The sequence below is a fragment of the Notamacropus eugenii genome, chromosome 4 (genome assembly GCF_028372415.1).
Source record: "Notamacropus eugenii isolate mMacEug1 chromosome 4, mMacEug1.pri_v2, whole genome shotgun sequence".
Classification (NCBI taxonomy): domain Eukaryota; kingdom Metazoa; phylum Chordata; class Mammalia; order Diprotodontia; family Macropodidae; genus Notamacropus; species Notamacropus eugenii.
Window position 1 is genome coordinate 436,316,986 of NC_092875.1, and position 18,216 is coordinate 436,335,201.

Consider the following 18,216-nt stretch of genomic DNA (forward strand, 5'->3'; position numbering starts at 1 on the left):
TGATTTCAGATATGAGCTTGAAAACCCTGGAGTCCTTCTTAGGGACACTAAATATATTTTTTTTTCCTTTTTCTCCTCAACAAGATCATGTCATTCTAGTATCCCTCCTCAATCCACCCATTTCAAGATCTCCTGTCTATCTATCTATCCTTCCCTCTCTTCTCTGTATGTATGAATGTATGTATGGATCTGTATGTACCAATCTATCCTTTCCTCCCCTTCTCTCTATGTGTATGTATGTATGTATGTGTATATACATGTATCCTTCCTTCCCACTCTCTCTGTCTGTATGTATCTATCCTTCCCTCTTCCCTCCATTTTTCTATCTATCTATCCTTCTCTCCCCTCTCAATGCATGTATGCGTATCATTCCCTGCCCCTCTCTCTATCTGTATGTATCTGTCCTTATCTATCTATCTATCTATCTATCTATCTATCTATCTATCTATCTATCTATCTATCCATCTATCCATCTATCCATGTATCCATCTACCTACCTATCCTGAGTTGAGTTTGAACCCCCAAGATAGGTTGAGAAGCAGTTACTAGTTAAAATAAAAACATAACCCATTGTTAACTCTTGCTGGAGACGTCCTCTATGCTTTACTAGAATGTTGTATTGATAGATGCAATGGTTGATGGCCATGCGCAGGGTCAGTCATACGAAAGGAATGTCGATATCATATAATTTAAAGGTGCTTAGCAAGGGACCCAGTGTTTCCAGGCATGGCCAAAATTCCTTGGAAAAAAAAACCCAAACCTTTCACAAGAAGTGAAAAGGCATTAAAATGTAACCCTCCCATGTGAAAGGAAACAGATGAACTTAAGTTTATTTACACTGAAGTATAAATTATTGAGATCAGATACTTTCCTGGTTTTAATCATCAGGAAAACTGGTATAGCTGAAGGAGTTTTGGACTTGGAGTCAGAGAAAGGTGCTGAGATTAAAAATACAACTTTGAAAATTACTACATTGGTGACATTGGGCAAGTCACTTACCTCTCTAGGCCTCAGTTGCCTCAATTGTAAGTGGGAAATTAGGCCTCTAAAATCACTTCCAACTCTTATGAAGAAAGAAAGGACATGAAAGCAACTGGAAACGTGAATGTGTGGAGAAGGTAGGAGGGAAGAAACAGGGAGATGCCTACGGAAGAAATGGCAAAGGGTGATTAAAGGGAAGGCTGGGGACCCTGTACACTAACTTGTGCTATTTATAATTTTGCTTCTGGCTGTCCCTGTTCATTGCTATTCCAGCAACTAGAAAGGTTATTTCTTGCCCAAGCTATAAACTGTGAGTAAAGCCCTGAAAGCAATATAAATACGAGCCTGAGGTCTTACACTCAAAGAGCCCACATTACAATCCAATTAGAGGAAAATGATGAGTATAGGTGAAAAAATAAATATCAATAGAAGATAATTTCAGATATGATGAGATGGTACCTGATAAACTGCCAAATGTGTGTGTGTGAGTATGTGTAGGAATAAGCGTTTATGTAGTACCTACTATGTGCCAGGTACATGCTAAGTTTTCTCTCATTTGATTCTCACAATTACCTTGTAAGGTAGGCACTACAGCTCCTTGTAGTTGTGTGAGAAAAAGTCAAGGGATTTCAACTGAGTCATAAAGTATGTGCAGAAAGAAAGGGGAGAAGGAGGTCGTGTCAAACAGAGAAGATAGCACGGACAAACACACAGCCCTAGTGAAATGTAAGGTACTTTTGGGGGACAGATGACTCTTAGAACAGAGGGTTCAAATGAAGTGAGATAGAAAGCTGAAAAGAAAGGTTAGGGACAGAATTGTAGAGGGCCTTGAATGCCAGGTGAAGGAGGCTGGCTCTCACCCTGTCTCAGGCATAAAAACATCCAAACACTGGGTAAATGAATGATAAAAACCAAACTGGGGTGTTTATCAGAATAGCCAATTCTGGGAAAACAAGGATCTTGAGATATACCTGGACAGATTTTGTTCTCTCTGATTAAGGGTGTTCTATATTTCACTTTTGGCATTGGGGAAACTTTTCGGTTAACTTTTCATTCATTTAGCATTTCTGAGTATGTATATATAATACATAATATACAATACCATAAATAGATGATTTAGTGGATAAAGTGCTAGGCCTGGAGTCACAAAAACCTAAGTTCAAATCTGGTCTCAGAAAGTTTCTAGCTGTGTGAGCTTGGCCAAGTCACTTAACCCCGTTTGCTTCAGCTTCCTCATCTGTAAAATGAGCTAGAGAAGGAAACAGCAAACTGCTCTAGTATCTTTGCTAAGAAAACCCCAGATGGGGTCATGGACTCAGATATAACTAGAGCCACTGAATGACAACAACGTATACACATACGTATATTTATATATGTCCATAAATAGAGGCATATATTATAATGTACATATACATAACATTATATGTATGTATTATATGTAATGTAGCATAATACAATTATATAATATAATTATGATATAATATACAGTATAATTTTGTAACTATTAATATACATGTACATAAATGTATGGGGTATATGCATGTCTATATGTAAATAAATATTTATGCATGTGTATATTATATTTATATACAATTATATATTATAATATATATTTATATTATATATGTATTTATGTGTGGATGTATATATACATACATATACATTCATTTATTTATTCATTCATTAATTTATATGTAATCTGGGTGTAAGAGGCTACAGACTTGACCTTGGAGCCACAAAGACTTGAGTTCAAATTCTGCCTTCACTACTTAATGACTGGGTAACTCTGAGCATATAATTTGACTTCTCAGTGTTCTAAGCGACTCAAGAAGGTACCCACATGCATTGGTAGAAGGAGTTTCCTCATCTAAGAATTCCTTATATCAGTGAAACCACAAATATGTCTTTATCCCTTTATTCATAGAGTTACATGTATGTTCATATACATGTATACACATATTTGTGTGTATGTACATAAGATATATATACATATACATATATACACACACACATATATATACATATATATATGTATGTATGTAAGATGCTGGTATTTAGCCTAGGTTAGAATTTCCCTTTAGCATTCTATTCAAAATTCATTTTTCTTAAAACACATTCCAGAAGGATTGTCCTTTTGTCATAAATCCACACTGGTTTGATGGGCCCAAGATATAGAAGTATAAACTTCTAAGCCTGGACTTTGAGACAATGTGATGGCACGTAGGAAGCTGGCGTCCGATTCAGTATGACTTGTATGTAAGTCTTGCCTCTGACATGCCTCAGCTCTGTGACCCTGGGCAAGTCTCCAGGAGGGACGTAGAGATCAATGATTCTGACCTCTAAAATGGCTTCACAAGGTTTCATCTGCCATACACAAGACAAAATACCCTGCAGCCTCAGGTCTGGAAGGAGGAAAGGGCCAGGGAGTTCCCAGCACCAGTTATTCTTGTACAACAACGGATGATCTTGTCACTCTTTTGTTGTACTGACACACAAAGAGAGAAGAGCCAGGGCAATGTCACATTGCAGGAAATGTGCCTGATACTTGGTCGTTATCAGTGTGTCACAAGCTCTACCACAAGAAGTCCTGGCTCCTTTTGACAGAGGAAGGAGAGTGTCACATGCTTGGCCCTTCTGGGACCAGGAGCAAAAGGTGGGAGGACAGGAGGGAGAGGTAACTGAATTTCAGCAGTGCTTATTCTCGGAATTCTTATTTATTCACTGAATTTTTGGAGATGTTCTAAGGTCCATAGAGATCAGTTAATTCTGCTGTTCAGTTGTTTAAGTTGTGTCTGACTCTTTGTGATCCCATTTAGGCTTTTCTTTGGCAAAGATAGTGAAGTGGTTTGCCATTTCCTTCTTCAGCTTATTTTAAAGATGAGGGAACTGAGGCGAAAAGGCTTTAAGTGACGTGTCCAGGATCACACAGCTAGTAAATATCTCAGCCTGCATTTGAACTCAGGCCTTCCTGATTCAAGGTCTAGCATTCTACCTAGTCGTCTAATGGACGTAACTGTGATTGGCACTTATTATTCTAAATACATACAAATAAGCTTAAATAAGATGCAATAAAATTTATAGAACTGAATTTAAGTGAAATATTTCAAAGACTTGAAAGTTAAATGCTTCATGAATATAAAATTTCATAATTGTAGAATCTTGGAGTTAAAGGGGACTTTAGGGCCCATCTGGTGCAGACCAAACCACACAGAGCCCCTCTATAACATATATGAAAAGTGGTCTCAAGCCCATCCCTGCAGACACTTTGGAAGAAGTGATGGACTATGTGAGTCAGACAGCCTGTTCCACTTTTGGAGAGCTCAAAATGCGAAACAGTTTTCTTTTTTGTCAAACTAAATCTGCTTCTGTGTAACTTCTACCACTGCTCCTAGCTCTGGTTTCTGGATCTTAAGGCCTTTTATCATGCTTTTTGCCTTTCCATTGATCAATATCCTCCCTAAATTGTGACACACTGAAATGAGCACAGTACCCTGCCCCTGGCAGGGAAGGACTGGCACCTCTCTAGTCCTGTACTCTGCTTCTCTTAATAATGCCCCAAATCCCATTGCTATATCACACTGTTATCTCATATTGGCTTTCCACTCCACAAAATTTCCAAATGTTCTTTAGGTAATGGGCTGTCCAGGGATTACTATATATTTATATTTCAAGATTGTATTATTTAGAACATCAACTGATGTGACCTACATTGTAAAATGAATGAGTTTGATCAGTGGGGACAGTGTAGACACAGTCTTAATGAATTAAATCAATCTTTCTAATATGAAAGTGGCAACATATTTGGATTTCACAATTTATCTTGATTTGGTTGCCTTGAATTGTACTATAACAGGTATGATAGAAGTCCTGAGATCTCTCCCAATAGTTATTTCTTTGAGTTAGAGCCAGGGGGTATCATACATATAATCAACCATGAAACATCACTTCACATAACTTCATTAACATCCCCAAGGTTTGGTTTTAAATGATGAATGAGAGAAGCCCTGGATCAGCGGCCACATATGAATAGCACAGAATCACTTGTTCTAAAAAAAATCCAAGTGAGATGGTTTTTGTTCTCTGTTCATCGTACCCTACTGTACTGGATTGCACTGAAATCATAATAAATTATTTGGATTTCAAGTTAATACTACTTAGAAGTAGTTAATACTACTACTTAACTGATCTAAATGATGTTGGGAAATAATTCACTGTTAAAGTCAAGATGGAGCTGAAAAATAAGTTCAAGTCAACTTAATCGAACCACATTTACTTAAACTGGTAGTGGTCAATGCATCCACTCCAACAAATCTGTTTTAAAAAGAAATAGAAATTCATGGCATTGCTTTTTCTCTCCTCAAGTGTGACAGAGAACTGGATTAGTAACGATGGAAGCTGGTATGTGAAGAGTATATAGGAAATGTGGCTTTATCCACTAACCTCCGCTAGCTGGCTGGTTCTCCTGACATCTCTGGATTTCACTTCTCCATCTTTAAAATGAAAGGATCGGACAAGTTGATTACTAAGGTGCCTTACAGATCCAAGGATTAGGAGGAGGGTACTGGTATTTAGAAAGGACTGAGATTTACAATTCAGCCTACTGGCATTAGAATTGAAGGGGAAGATCACCCTGAGTTATCACAGTATAGCCCAAGGATACTGAACATTTTTTTTGCATCCTGCACTCCTACTGGCAGTACGGTGAACCTATGAACATCTTCTAGGAATAATGTTTCCCAATGAATACAATATGTAGGATTACAAAGGAAACCAACCATATTGACATAAAGGTGTAATTTCTCTCATTTAAATTCACAGATTCCATGAAATTCATTCACAGACCTCTTTAGGGCCCCATGTTGAGAAACCTGGTATAACCCATCCAACATCTGTAATCGGGTCAAGGTATAAACGTTAGGTGAAGTAACGCTACATGCAGGAGTTAGTTCCATAAAAGTAAATTGGTGATTGGATAAACAATATTATTTTAGGGCTTTACAATTTTATGGCATTGGAGGAGGATATCTGGACTTGTGATTTAATCGGCCGTGGTTTTATTATAACACATTAATAATGGCACTATGAAATAAAATTAGCAGTGAATACTTTGTATAGGGTATGCCTATATATCCTCTGAAATGACCCTTTCATGACAATAAAATGTAATATTTTTTTCTAACATAATTTTTTGGAGGCGAAAGGGTAATAGCACCTTCTGGACTCTGACTAAACTTTATGGCATCTGACTGGACTTATTTTTAAATTTCAAATTTAATCAACAACCCTTTTCTGCCAGATGCTTCCCAGACACAGGTGTTTAAAAAAGTGTTTTTGTTTTTGTTTTTGTTTTTTTTGCCAGCATTCCATTCTTTCTCTTTCCCCCTTCCCTGGAAATAGCCATCTACCCTTGCTCCCATTTCTTTAGTATATCTCCCCCAAATCTATTTCTTTTATGGATTTTTTCCTCCTCTATGGTATTCCCATAATCCCTTTTGCCATTCCTTTCATTCAACCCCATTCACAGAGACTGCTGGACCCCCTCTCCTGTATGTGGGGTACAGCTGTGCGCCACGCTATCATTAAGGCTGAGTTGGTGAAAAGTCAATTTGCTTGAGAACAAGCCTGCTGAGAAACCTGTAGCTTACTGACTGTGCTGAGAAGTCAAATCATGAACAACTGAAAATGTCTCTTCATTCTAGGCATCTTAAGCTGCTCTCCCTCCTCCAGCTCTCCAGAAAGCTTTTTCTAATCTATTTTAAGCACAGTCAGATGAACTATTTTAATGTGTTTCGTACTATCAGATCATTAAAACACAACAGGATTTGGAGGAGCATCAACGTGCCACATTGCTGAGTCCAGTACAATATTGGCAGATGCCTCAAGTGGAAACATTGAAGAAAGACATGACAACTAAAACTTAACCTGGCCCCTAAAAATCATGTGTCCATAGAGGCAAAAAGTGAAAATACCTCAATGGAGTACATTTCAAATCAATTATCAATAACAGTAACTCATTTATAGAATGTGGAATTCTGTATCACATTTATAATGCTTCATGGTTTATAAAATACTTTACATATGCTCTCATGTTATGCTCACCATAATACTAAGGTAGGTAGTTTTATCAGCATTTTACAAATGAGGAAACAGGTCCAAACAGATAAAGTAATGTTACACAACTATTAAATGGTAGAGACAACTTGAATTGATGTCCCTTGATTCTAAATCAATCCTGTGTTTTTTACACTAAGACACATTTGCTACAGGCAAGAACCAAACCATCTTATGTCTTTACTGTGTGAAAAATGTGTATCCTTTGCCTTTTTTGATACCCAGATCAGATGGCACTTTATCCATGAAGCTTTCCATGATTCACCCTTGCCATTGGTGGAATCTTCTTTCCCATTTCTCAGAGAGCTTTGAACCTCTCCTTTAAGTACATCTTCGTTTTGTATGTATTATGGTGTACATTATTTATCTTCCATATTTAATTGTAAGCTTCTTGAAGGCAAAGACTACATCTTAGTTATATTTCTATAACTCTCATTACCAAATAAAATGACTTGTATATAGTAAGGGCTTAAGAAATATATGTTGACTGAATATGATGAAAAAGAAAGTATAATGCCAGCTAACGCAAATTTATTACATTCCCTTTTTTATAGAAGAAAGGTAATTGAATTTTTATCTTAAATTTTATTTTTCTATTATGAATTAAACAAAGACAAAAACTTCAACATTCAAAGAAAAACAAAAGAATCTCATTGTAGAACTATGAATTTCTGTTACACATACTTTGGCTTTAAAAAAATGTTTGCTAACATATACTGTATAGCTACCAAATGCTTTATAGCTACTTATCAGTTATGTAGGGAGTAAAAAACAAGTCCTGTTTGTGTCACCTTAATTGAATGATTTTCCAAAAATGCTCCCTACCTGAAATGTTTAGCTGCTAATGGAAATGAATATGAATTAAACTCTCAAAGCTTCATAGAAAGCTGAAAAGTGAGCAGTTGTTACTGATGCTATAAGCCAAGAAGTCAGGATGCAGAAACAGCTGGATTCCCCTCTTCAGCTCACCTTCCCCTCCCTGTCCTCCACCCAAGACAAGATGCAGACTAGTGTTGTTTTTAAAAGTTATGTGGAAGATTGATTAGAGTGGAGAGATGGAAAGTAAACAAGACGGATGGAAAAAGGTCTTAGAGAAGATACAAGATAATGGGATTTCCCCTTCACTCAATGGAAAGAGAAAGGAAGCAATGGTACAGAGGTCTAAGGAATGGAGTCCAGGGGTGGAAGTGGATTAAAAGGCTCCCACCAGATGGCTTCAATCTTTTCAGTGCAGAAGGAGTCCAGGTCAATTATAAATGTGGTTGGGTGGGGCTGATGGTGAGAGGAGAGGGAGAAGGAGAAAAAAAAATAGTTTATAGCAGATTCTGTTGGGAATGAGGCAAAGACTCAATAAGGGTGAAGTAAAAGACTCCTAGGGAAAAATAGATCGTGCAATGGATAGAGTGCCAGGCCTAAAAGCAAGGAATACGCATCCCCCTGAGTTCAGATCTAGCCTCAAAGACTTACTAGCTGTGTAACCCTAGATAAGTCACTTAACCCTGCTTGCCTCAGTTTCTCATCTATAAAAATGAACTGGAGAAGGAAATGACGAGACACTCCAGTATCTCTGCCATGAAGCCCCAGATGGGGTCACAAAGAGTTGGACATAATGGAAATAACTGAACAGGAACAATACAAGACTCGTCAAGCAATCAGGTGAGCCCAGCTGAGACTGTGAGCCACAAATCTGTAGTGGATGAAATCAGCTCAGTATAAATACTTTTTTCTAGCTATGCTCAACAGCTCTATAACTGAAGTGGACAAATTGGATGGTGGAGGTCATCTGGAGATGAGATTAAATAGGTGAGGTCCCAATGGCTAGTGCCACTGGAATGGTAAACCATGGAGGAAGTGGGGGAGAGGAGGTTGAAGCCTGGCATGGAAAGTAAACAGAATGGTTTAAGGGGCTGAAAGTCACTATGATAAGGACGAAAAGTAGATTTAGAGTTAAGAAGATAAAAGAGATAGAAAGATCATAGAATTGTAGGTCTACCTACACCTTAACAGGATCCCAAAGGCCATTGTATCTAATTCAGTTGTGGGGAACCTGTGGACTCAAATTGGTCAATAAGGATACCGCATAAATAATCCTTCCTCTGATCTCTTTTCTGTATGTTCCTCTCTCCCCAGGATGGGGTAGGGGAATACGTAGAGAGAGGAAGAAAATAAGATGTGAGATTTAGTCTAAAAAAGACCATAAAAATAAACTAAACTTATTCTATATTTATATAAAGTTTATCACTTAAAGTTTAACATTTTTTTAAAATAACATGTTTTACCAAAAAGATTAAATAGTTACCAAATATTGGCTTAGGAGGCTGGGAATTTGAGTTGGGTTCTCATATGGCTGTTAATTTGGGAAAATCTATTCATGTTTTCTTATTTATGAAATGAAAATAATAATCTATTCTGTTTCCTTATTTATGAAATGAAAATAATACAATTCCCTGCCCCCAATGTCTTCTTGGCTCTCTGATATGTTAGGAAGACAGAATAGATAATCCATAACCACACAGAGATGAGAATAAGCAGGGCACTGTAATTATTTTAAAATCTTCCTATGTAAAATTAATTCTTGGTAACCTTAAGGACAATATAATTCCAAGAACAACAAATGGAAAAAAGATTTTGCATTCATTTTTTAGAAAGACAAGCTAGCTGGTCATTTATATGAATTAAACATTGAATAGCATGGCATGATTAGCTCAGTAAATGCTGAAGGAAGAGATAAAGATTTCTGTCTAGACTAGAGAAGGAATTTGTCTAGCTCATAAGTTTCTACCTCATTTAGTCTATTTTTCTCCCCCAAAATTCCTGTACTAGATTCTTAAAACAATGATGTTTTGTGCATGACTTGTGTTAAGGGCCTATTATCTGTTAAACAGGTTCACAGAATCTCAGGTTTGAAAGGGACCAGAGAGCTCAACCCCATTCAGCCCCCAATTCCCTCTAAAACAGCCCCCTACAAGTTGCCATCTAGTCTTCCTCTGAAAAAAAAAATGGGAAAAAAACCCATTCCCTTCCAAGGCATCCAATTCCATTTGTGAATATCCCTAATAGTTGAGATGTTGGTTTTTTTCACATTTAAATTCAAAAACTATCTCTCCACAACTTTAATCCATTGTTCCTCATTCTGTCCTCTGGGGCTGAGGATATATCTAATCTATATCCTACATGTAATTCCTTCAAATGCTGGATGGTAGTCATCGTGGTAATTCAAGTACCCTCCCCTTCCGCCCCCCCCCCCCCCTCGCCGCCCCGGCCACCCCAGGTTAACCATGCATCGTTTCTTCAAATAATCATCATCTGGCACGACCCACTACTGGGCACTCTTCAGCTTACATTTGTCTTTCCTCAGCTGTGGTGCCCAAAGTATAGGAGGGCTACTTACTTGTCTTTTCTTCTCTTAATGCTGCCTTAGACTGAATTATTTTCTTTGTGACACATGTTGAGCTTGGGGTCTTCTAAAAATGTTGGATATTCTTCGGATAAACTATATCAATCAAATTACCAGTACGAAGTAGAGTTTTGGAATCCAAATATGGGATTTTCTCATTATCTTTGTAGGGCATCTAGGTAGTCTAGAAGATAGAATGCTGGGCCTGGAATCAGGAAGGCTCATCTTCCTGAGTTCAAATCTAGCCTCAGATACTTATCTGTGTGACCCTGGGCAAGTCACTTAACCCTATTTGCCTCAGTTTCCTCATCTGTAAAATGACCTGGAGAAGGAAATGGCAAACCACCCCAATATGTTTACCAAGAAAACCCTAAATGGGGTCACAAAGAGTTGGACACAACTGAAACAACTGAACAACAAAATTATCTCTGTAGAATTTCATATTATTAGATTTGGTGTACTTGATAACATGTTCATTGTTTGACCCAACACAGCTATCCCTTACAGCGCTGTGTCATGCGGCAAATTTGGTAGGCATGCCATCTGTACCTTTCTCCAAGTACTCTATGGCCATCTCCTGCTGCCTCTCTATGATGGCTATTCAGGAAAGCCCTAGCCTTGCTTTATTTCTATCCCTACTCTCCCACAATTTCCTATCCCACAAAGGCCCTACAGTCTCATGATTATGCTTTCATCCTCCCTTCTAAGGCACCATCCCTCAGATGTGGAATCATGAACTGTGATCAAATCAACCTTTCCACTGTTCTTGGATGGTCTGTATCAATAGATACTCTGAGGCTGCACTCTCCTTCCTTGGGAAGCAGCATAGCATTATAGAGTACTAGATCTGGAGTAAAAGGAACCTGGGTTCAAATCCTGCCTCTGGCCCTTACTAATTGTGTGACCCTTAGCAAGTCATTTAACTTCTATGGGCTTTATTTTTCTTATTTGTGAAATGAGATGGCATATAAGGGCCCATCGAATTTTAACATTATGCTTCCATGATCTGATGATCTCTGTAACTTCCCAAAACAGGGAAGTTTGTGTGTTATTTCCCCCATGAAAATGTAAATTTCTGAGGGCATGGATAGTCTTTGCTCTTGCATCTATATTTCCAATGCGTAGCATAGTGCTTGGCATATATGAGGCACTTAATAAATGTTTTTTCTTCTTAAATTAATTGCTTTGTTCACTGATGGAGAAGTCAACACAGAATCCAGATCTATGGGACATTTACCTGAGACACTTGCCAAGTTGACATTGGTTCTAGCCATTTGACTAGCTATGAATCTACTTAATCATAACCCCTGTTAGCCCCCACCTCTCTTTTATCCAGAAGGAAACCAAGTCAGATGTTTTGTTGAAATCATGGCAAACTACATCTGCTGCATTTTCCCTGATGTACCATTCTAGTAACTATCAAAGGTAGCTAGGTGGAGCAGTGCGTAGAGTGCTGGACCTCGAGTCAGGAAAACCTGAATTTAAATCCTGCCTCTGACAGATACTTACTAGCTATATAATCCTGGGCAAGTTACCTAACTACTGTCCACCTGTTTCCTCAACTGAATAATGAATGAAGAATAATGAAGATAATAGTACCTTCCTCCTAGGACAGTTGTGAGGATCAAATGAGAAACTTGTAAAGTGCCTTGCAAACCTTAAAATGCTAAATAAAAGCTATCACTATATATGGGGCAGCTAAGATGGTGCAGTGGTAGAATGCCAGGCCTGGAGTCAGGAAGACTCATCTCCCTGAGCTCAGATCTGGCCTCAGACACTTACTAAGCTATGTGACTCTGGGCAAATCACTTCACCCTGTTTGCCTGACTTTCCTCATCTATAGAATGAGCTGGAGAAGGAAACGGCAAACCACTCCAGTATCTTTGCCAAGAAAACCCCAAATTGGCTGTGAAGAGTCAGATACAACTGAAAACGATTGAACAGATCATCATCATCATTCTTATTAAAAGAAATGTTCCTGATGAGGTCATGCTGGCCCTTTGTGATCACTGATTCCTTCTCTGGGTATTCACTAACCTTCTCTTCAGTGAAATATCCTAGAATTTCTAGAGGTAAAAGTCAGCTTGTTGGTCAACCATTTGCAAACTTCTATTTTAAAAAAAATGGGACCAGAAGTGCCCTTCTCCAGTTTGGGGGCCTCTCTCCCATTCTTCACTGCTTTTCAAAGAGCACTGACAGTGGCCCTGCAGTCACATTCCCAAGTTCTCTTAATACCTTAGCATCTAATTTTTTCCAGGTCTAGTGACTTGAAAGTATAAAAATCAACCATGTTCACTTTTATTATTTCCTGTTGGGCTTCAAATCCTTATTAGCTATTGCTTTTCTTGCCAGTACAAAGATAATTCTCCTTGGCAGAGAAAGTAAAAGTCAATTAAGAAATAAGCATTGCTGCCTTTTTCCAACATCCATTATAATTGTCCAGTGTTTTTACTCTTTCTTTGATGTTCCTTTTTCCCCTGCATCATTAAAAACAAACAAACCCTAAAATGAAGAACAATAACCAGCCTTTTTATATTTAGCATTTCTTGTCTGCCTAAGATAATTTTTTCTTTCCTAATTCTAGGACAAGAAATAAAAATTCTCCAAGTTACTAGCAATGCCTCACTAGAAGTAAATGAAGTAAAGGACATGAGCTATTCTCTAAAATGCCTCTGTGTCTTACACCTACAATAGAGATAATAGATCAGGTCAGCAAAACCAAGGCCAAATGGCCACACCATCTCTCATCCCTGTTCGGAGTAGAATGACGTCTCTTTACTCAGTGCTTAGCTTTCACTGACCAACCAACCCTATATAACTGAGGATCCCTTCATTTTATCTGTGAGAAATGGTCAGGATGCGAACTGCTAGGGGTGTGCTGGGGCCAGTCTGAGAGAACCAATCGCTAAATTTTCCATGTGAGCATTTATGCCTCAGAAATGAGACAAATACTTCAAATCAGGGCATCATTGATGGTTCTCCTGATTGTCTAGATATTAAAAAGGGATGGAGAAAATGTTAATGATGCAGATTAAATTTAAAAGGACATGTCCTGTGTGCATTTTTTTTGGAGAGACACCTGTTAAATATTTACTAGCATATACCTTTTTATCACAGAATAAGGAAGAGGAAGGAGATTAAGGGCATTAATTTATTAAACAAAGATATGGAGTACCTGCTATGTAGCCCAGCATTATGTTAGGTACTAGCAATGTGGGATCCAGAAAGCGTGTGAGACATGGTTTCTATCCTCAGACGTCTTATTTTCTGGGGAGAGAATGTGGCATGGTAAAAAGAGTGCTGGACTTGGCACAGACAGACACTTGGGTTAGAAACCTGCCTTAGATGTCTACTAGTTGTATCACCATGGACGAGTCACTTAAACACTCAGTGCCTATTTCCTTATCTATAAACAAGGGATAATAATACTTTCTAATTACCTCAAAGGATTGAGGATAGCACTATGCAAAACTTAAAGTGCCGTTTGAATATGAGTTATTAGGAGGAGTCATAATTGGGAAGATAAGAACATGAATATGAAACAATAGCAAAAACATATAAGGACAGATGAATAGGGCTAGTGTGATAAAATAGAGACAAGAAGAGGCTCTAGGTTCAAATCCCACCTCTGACCTGCGTGACCTTGCACAAGTCAAATACCTTAGGACTCAATTTCTTCATCTGAAAAATTAAAGAGGTTCAAATAGATGGCACCTGAGATCCCCTTAAGCTCTGGATCCAAGATCTCCACCAAGAAAAAAATCTAAGGCTTACTAAAAATGGGACAGGAATTCACTCAGGAATTAATTCATTCAGAGAAGATTTCAGAGAGATGAACAAAGGTTGAGCTGGATCTTGAAGGATGAGGAAGAGTAAATGGGAGTAGGAAAGAGGAGGATTCATTCCAGGCAAGCAGAACAAGATTAATCCAGACCCAAAGGTGAATGATCATGGCAAACTTCAGGGATCATAAGGAGACTTGGGCACTGTAGGAGCTGAGGCTGGACAGGTAGGGTGAGGGCAGAATGTGAAAGACTTTGCAAGGGAAGCCAAGGAGTTTGATTTCAAGTCCACCAATACTTTGTAAAAGTTCCTACTATGCACCAGAGTGCTTGGCACTAGGAATCCAAACATGAGAAAATGGCCCAGTTCTTGTCTGTGGTCCCTATGTGATATGTGCAAGGTAAAATGTGATGAGGTCAAAGGAGAGTCTGAAACCAAAAGCTCTCTCCGGGTTTTTGAGGCAGGAGAGCTCAGATTCAGCTGATTAGGGCAACCTTCATAGAGGAGGTGCCACCGAGGGAAAACCAACACTCCAGTAGGTGGAGATTAGGAAAAAGCATATCACAAGCTGAAAGTGACCTGCGAGAATCCATAGAGGTGAGAGTATATTGGGAAATATGGGGGAGTAGCTGAAAGGGCAGAAATATGACCCTGGAAGATTTTTCAACTGGGGAATTACAGAATAAAATATGATATATCTAACAATTTAACAAAGGTTATTTGTTAGAGAGGTAATGTGGTTTAGTGGTAGAGAGCTGGCCTTGGAACTGAAAAAATCTGGGTTCAAGTCCTCCCTTTGACATAAACTGGCTGTGTAACCCTGGGTGAGTCACTTAGCTTCTCAGTGCTCTAGGTCAGAGGGAGCAAACATGCTGCTTATCTGCCTTACGGTGGTCAAGTTCAGTCCAACCAGATTAAAATGTAATTGGGAAATAACTAAAAAAATAAATAAAAATACAATAAAACATGGATAAGGTCAATTATTAATTGCAATAATTGTGGTTTTCTAGGTCACTACGTGGCCTATGGGGATCCTCATGTATGTTTAGTGGCCCTATTTGTCTTTGAGTAGGACACTCCAGATTTCCTAAGACTCTAAGTGTTAGAGAAGGCACCAGGGCATTGGCAGACGCGGTTTCCTTACTCAAGAGCCCCTCATGCCATTAAAACTATGGGCCCAGTTCTGGTCTCCAGCCTATTTAATGACATTCCCTGGGTGAGCAGCTAAGTTTCCAGGAACAATGATGCTCTATCAAACTCATGGAGCAAATGTAACGTTTGAAATGCATTTTCACGTTTACCTACGGCAAAACTAGGTGATTGAAAGCCACCTCACCTACTGCTGAAGCACTGGTTACACATACCACTATCTCAGCTATGACTAATTATTGGCTTAATGAGTCCATTGTTTCCTCCTTGGCAGTAGTCTAGTCAATTGATCATGTCTCAAACTCTACTAACATTTTCTACTCTAAAAGATTTATACATTTTTTTAAAGCCCTCCTGCCCTCCCTCACCCCCAGATGTTTCTGGTGGGCAAAAGTCATCATTAGCAAAGAACCACTGACAGCTGAAACAACCTCTCCCTGCTGTTCAGAACAGGATGGAGTCTTTTCAGATTTAATCAGAACAGGACTGATGGCCACACACCACACAGTGGCTTCCTCCGAATGCTGGTAAGAGGAATTTTGACAATAGGATTGAAGGGCCTCGGTGGGACAGAGAGAAAGATGGGAAAGGTAGGTCATGGCTCCCATTCCACAGTCCTGTGTCACTTTGAGGTGCTGGTTCTGGAAGATAATGTTAAAGAAAAGATGAAACTCTCAGAGAAAATCTACTGATGTCTAAGTGCGTATTATGTTCCTCTTGAGTCTCTAGCTTTCTTTAAGATTTAGCTCAAGTGCCATTGCCTAAGTGAAACTTCTTTTAAGTCTCCCAGTTGCTGATACTCTGTCCCCAGATTGCCTTTAGCTCAGATGCCATTTAGTCCCACCAGACCCTGTATTAGAACTGAATAATTGTCCCTTTGCCTAGGTGGTACAATGGATAGAGCACCAGACCTGGGGTCAGGAAGACTCATTTTCCTGACTTCAAATCTGGCCTCAGATACTTGCTAACTGTGTGACTCTGGGCAAGTCATTTTACTCTGTTTGCCTCAGTTTCCTCATCTGTCAAATGATCCAGAGAAGGAAATGGCAAACCAGTATCTTTGACAAGAAAACCCCTAATAGGATCATGAAGAGTTGGACACAACTGAACAATCATCCCATGGATATCTCAAACTCAAAATGTCCAAAATAGAACTCCTTCTTCCCATTCAACTGCCCTTTCATACTTCTTTATTTCTACAGATGACACCACCATTCTTCCAGCCATCCTGATTCTCAACCACAAAGTCATTTTCAACTTCTTTTCTCTCAAACTCTATGGCCAATCACTTTGGAGATGTTGCCAATTCTAACTACTCAACTATCTCCTCCTTTCTAATCCAATACCTTAGCTAACACACCTGAGTTGAAGCCTTCACTTTCTGCCATATGGACTACTACAAAGACTCCCAATTGGTCTTCCCACTATGTGTATTGTATCCTCTTAGTAGAATGTAAACTCCTTGAGGTCAGGGAATGTTTTAATTTTTGCATTTCCATCCTCAGTACTTTGTCCAACACATTGAACTGAAATAATCAATCACAACAACGGCCACACAGCAAAAAAAGGTAGAGACACAACAGGCCCATAAATGAGCGTGTACTTGTTGAAAACAGCTTACGTGAGCATTTAACTGTTCATGTGCAATCTTTAGTCAAGGACAAATGCTGGCTGATTCACTGTCTGATTACAATAACAAACGGGGATGCTTCTCTTCAAACATCCACAAAAACAAAAGGAAGAAAGTAAATATTGGGATGTAAACCAAGTCTTCCTGGAACATAAATTTATCCTTTTCCCGTCTTTTGCTCTTTTTTTTTAAATGAAAAGAATATTTACACAAAATAATCTCTTTTCTATTGATCTCCATAGTAACTATTCTTTGTGGAAAAGGAAGATGATTCCATTTGGGGAATTCATCAGAAATAGTCATTCTTATAAAGGCCTGTGTAGAGTAGAAGAAAGGGAAACTTGCCTTGGAATCAGAAGACTTGCTAGTTTGTACTGTTTACTAGAAGGATGACCAAAATAGCAAAAGAAAAATGCAAACTTTTTAACCCATCTCGGTGAGGACCCACCTTTGCTAATGTCCTGCAGACAAAGAAACAGAGCTACAAGAAGTTGTCATTTTCTTCATCTTTAGATGGGGCTTTTCCTAATATACTTTTGGACAGATTAATATCCATCTTATTCATCAGGGAATACATCCTTTAATATCTCATTTCATTTCAATGCCCCAACTACCTTAACTGCAGAAAGTTCTTCGTAATGCTCTAAAATCTGCAATCTTCCAGCTGAAAATCAATCCTGTTTTCTGGTCCTTTCATAAAGGCTATATATTTGTAATGGAAACCAGGGAAGGAGATTACAGTGATAACTAAATGCTTGCAGTATCAAATTCCATGGATATGAAATCCAATCACATGAAGGAATAAATAAAAAATGAGGAAGTTTCAGTTTTGCTTGGCAGAGTCTAAGGCCGGAATATACCCTCTTCTGAACATTCAGTTCTCAAGCAGACAGCTTCTCAATGCAAAAGGCCATTTGGCGCACCTTCAGAAAAGGGTTTAGAGATTCAGAATGATTTCAGAATATTACTGCCCTAACCAAGGAATGTTCATCAACCAGTTATCATTCAGGCCTCGTTGGCAAAATGGGAAATGGTCACAGCCCCCAAGCCTGTTTTCCTTCCCCTTGTTAAACAAAGCCTGGGATTCCTGAGTTCCACAATTCAAGTCTTCCAAGCTCACCCGCATCTGTCTGTGCAATCAATTACAAATGCTTTAGGAAGTTAG

The 18,216-nt window shown here is 38.7% G+C and overlaps 1 protein-coding gene across 3 annotated transcripts in view; it reads right to left on the reverse strand.

Moving 5' to 3' along the window:
• RAB27B (RAB27B, member RAS oncogene family) overlaps positions 1-18,216 on the reverse strand; it is a 75,500-nt gene that overhangs the window by 19,155 nt on the left and 38,129 nt on the right. The window contains exon 2 of one of the 3 annotated variants that reach the window (XM_072606001.1): positions 5,422-5,471. The exons of the other annotated variants lie outside the window; for them this stretch is intronic. The gene's annotated coding sequence lies outside the window, so the exon portion shown is untranslated. The remainder of the gene's footprint in view (positions 1-5,421; positions 5,472-18,216) is intronic. 3 annotated transcript variants of the gene reach the window in all.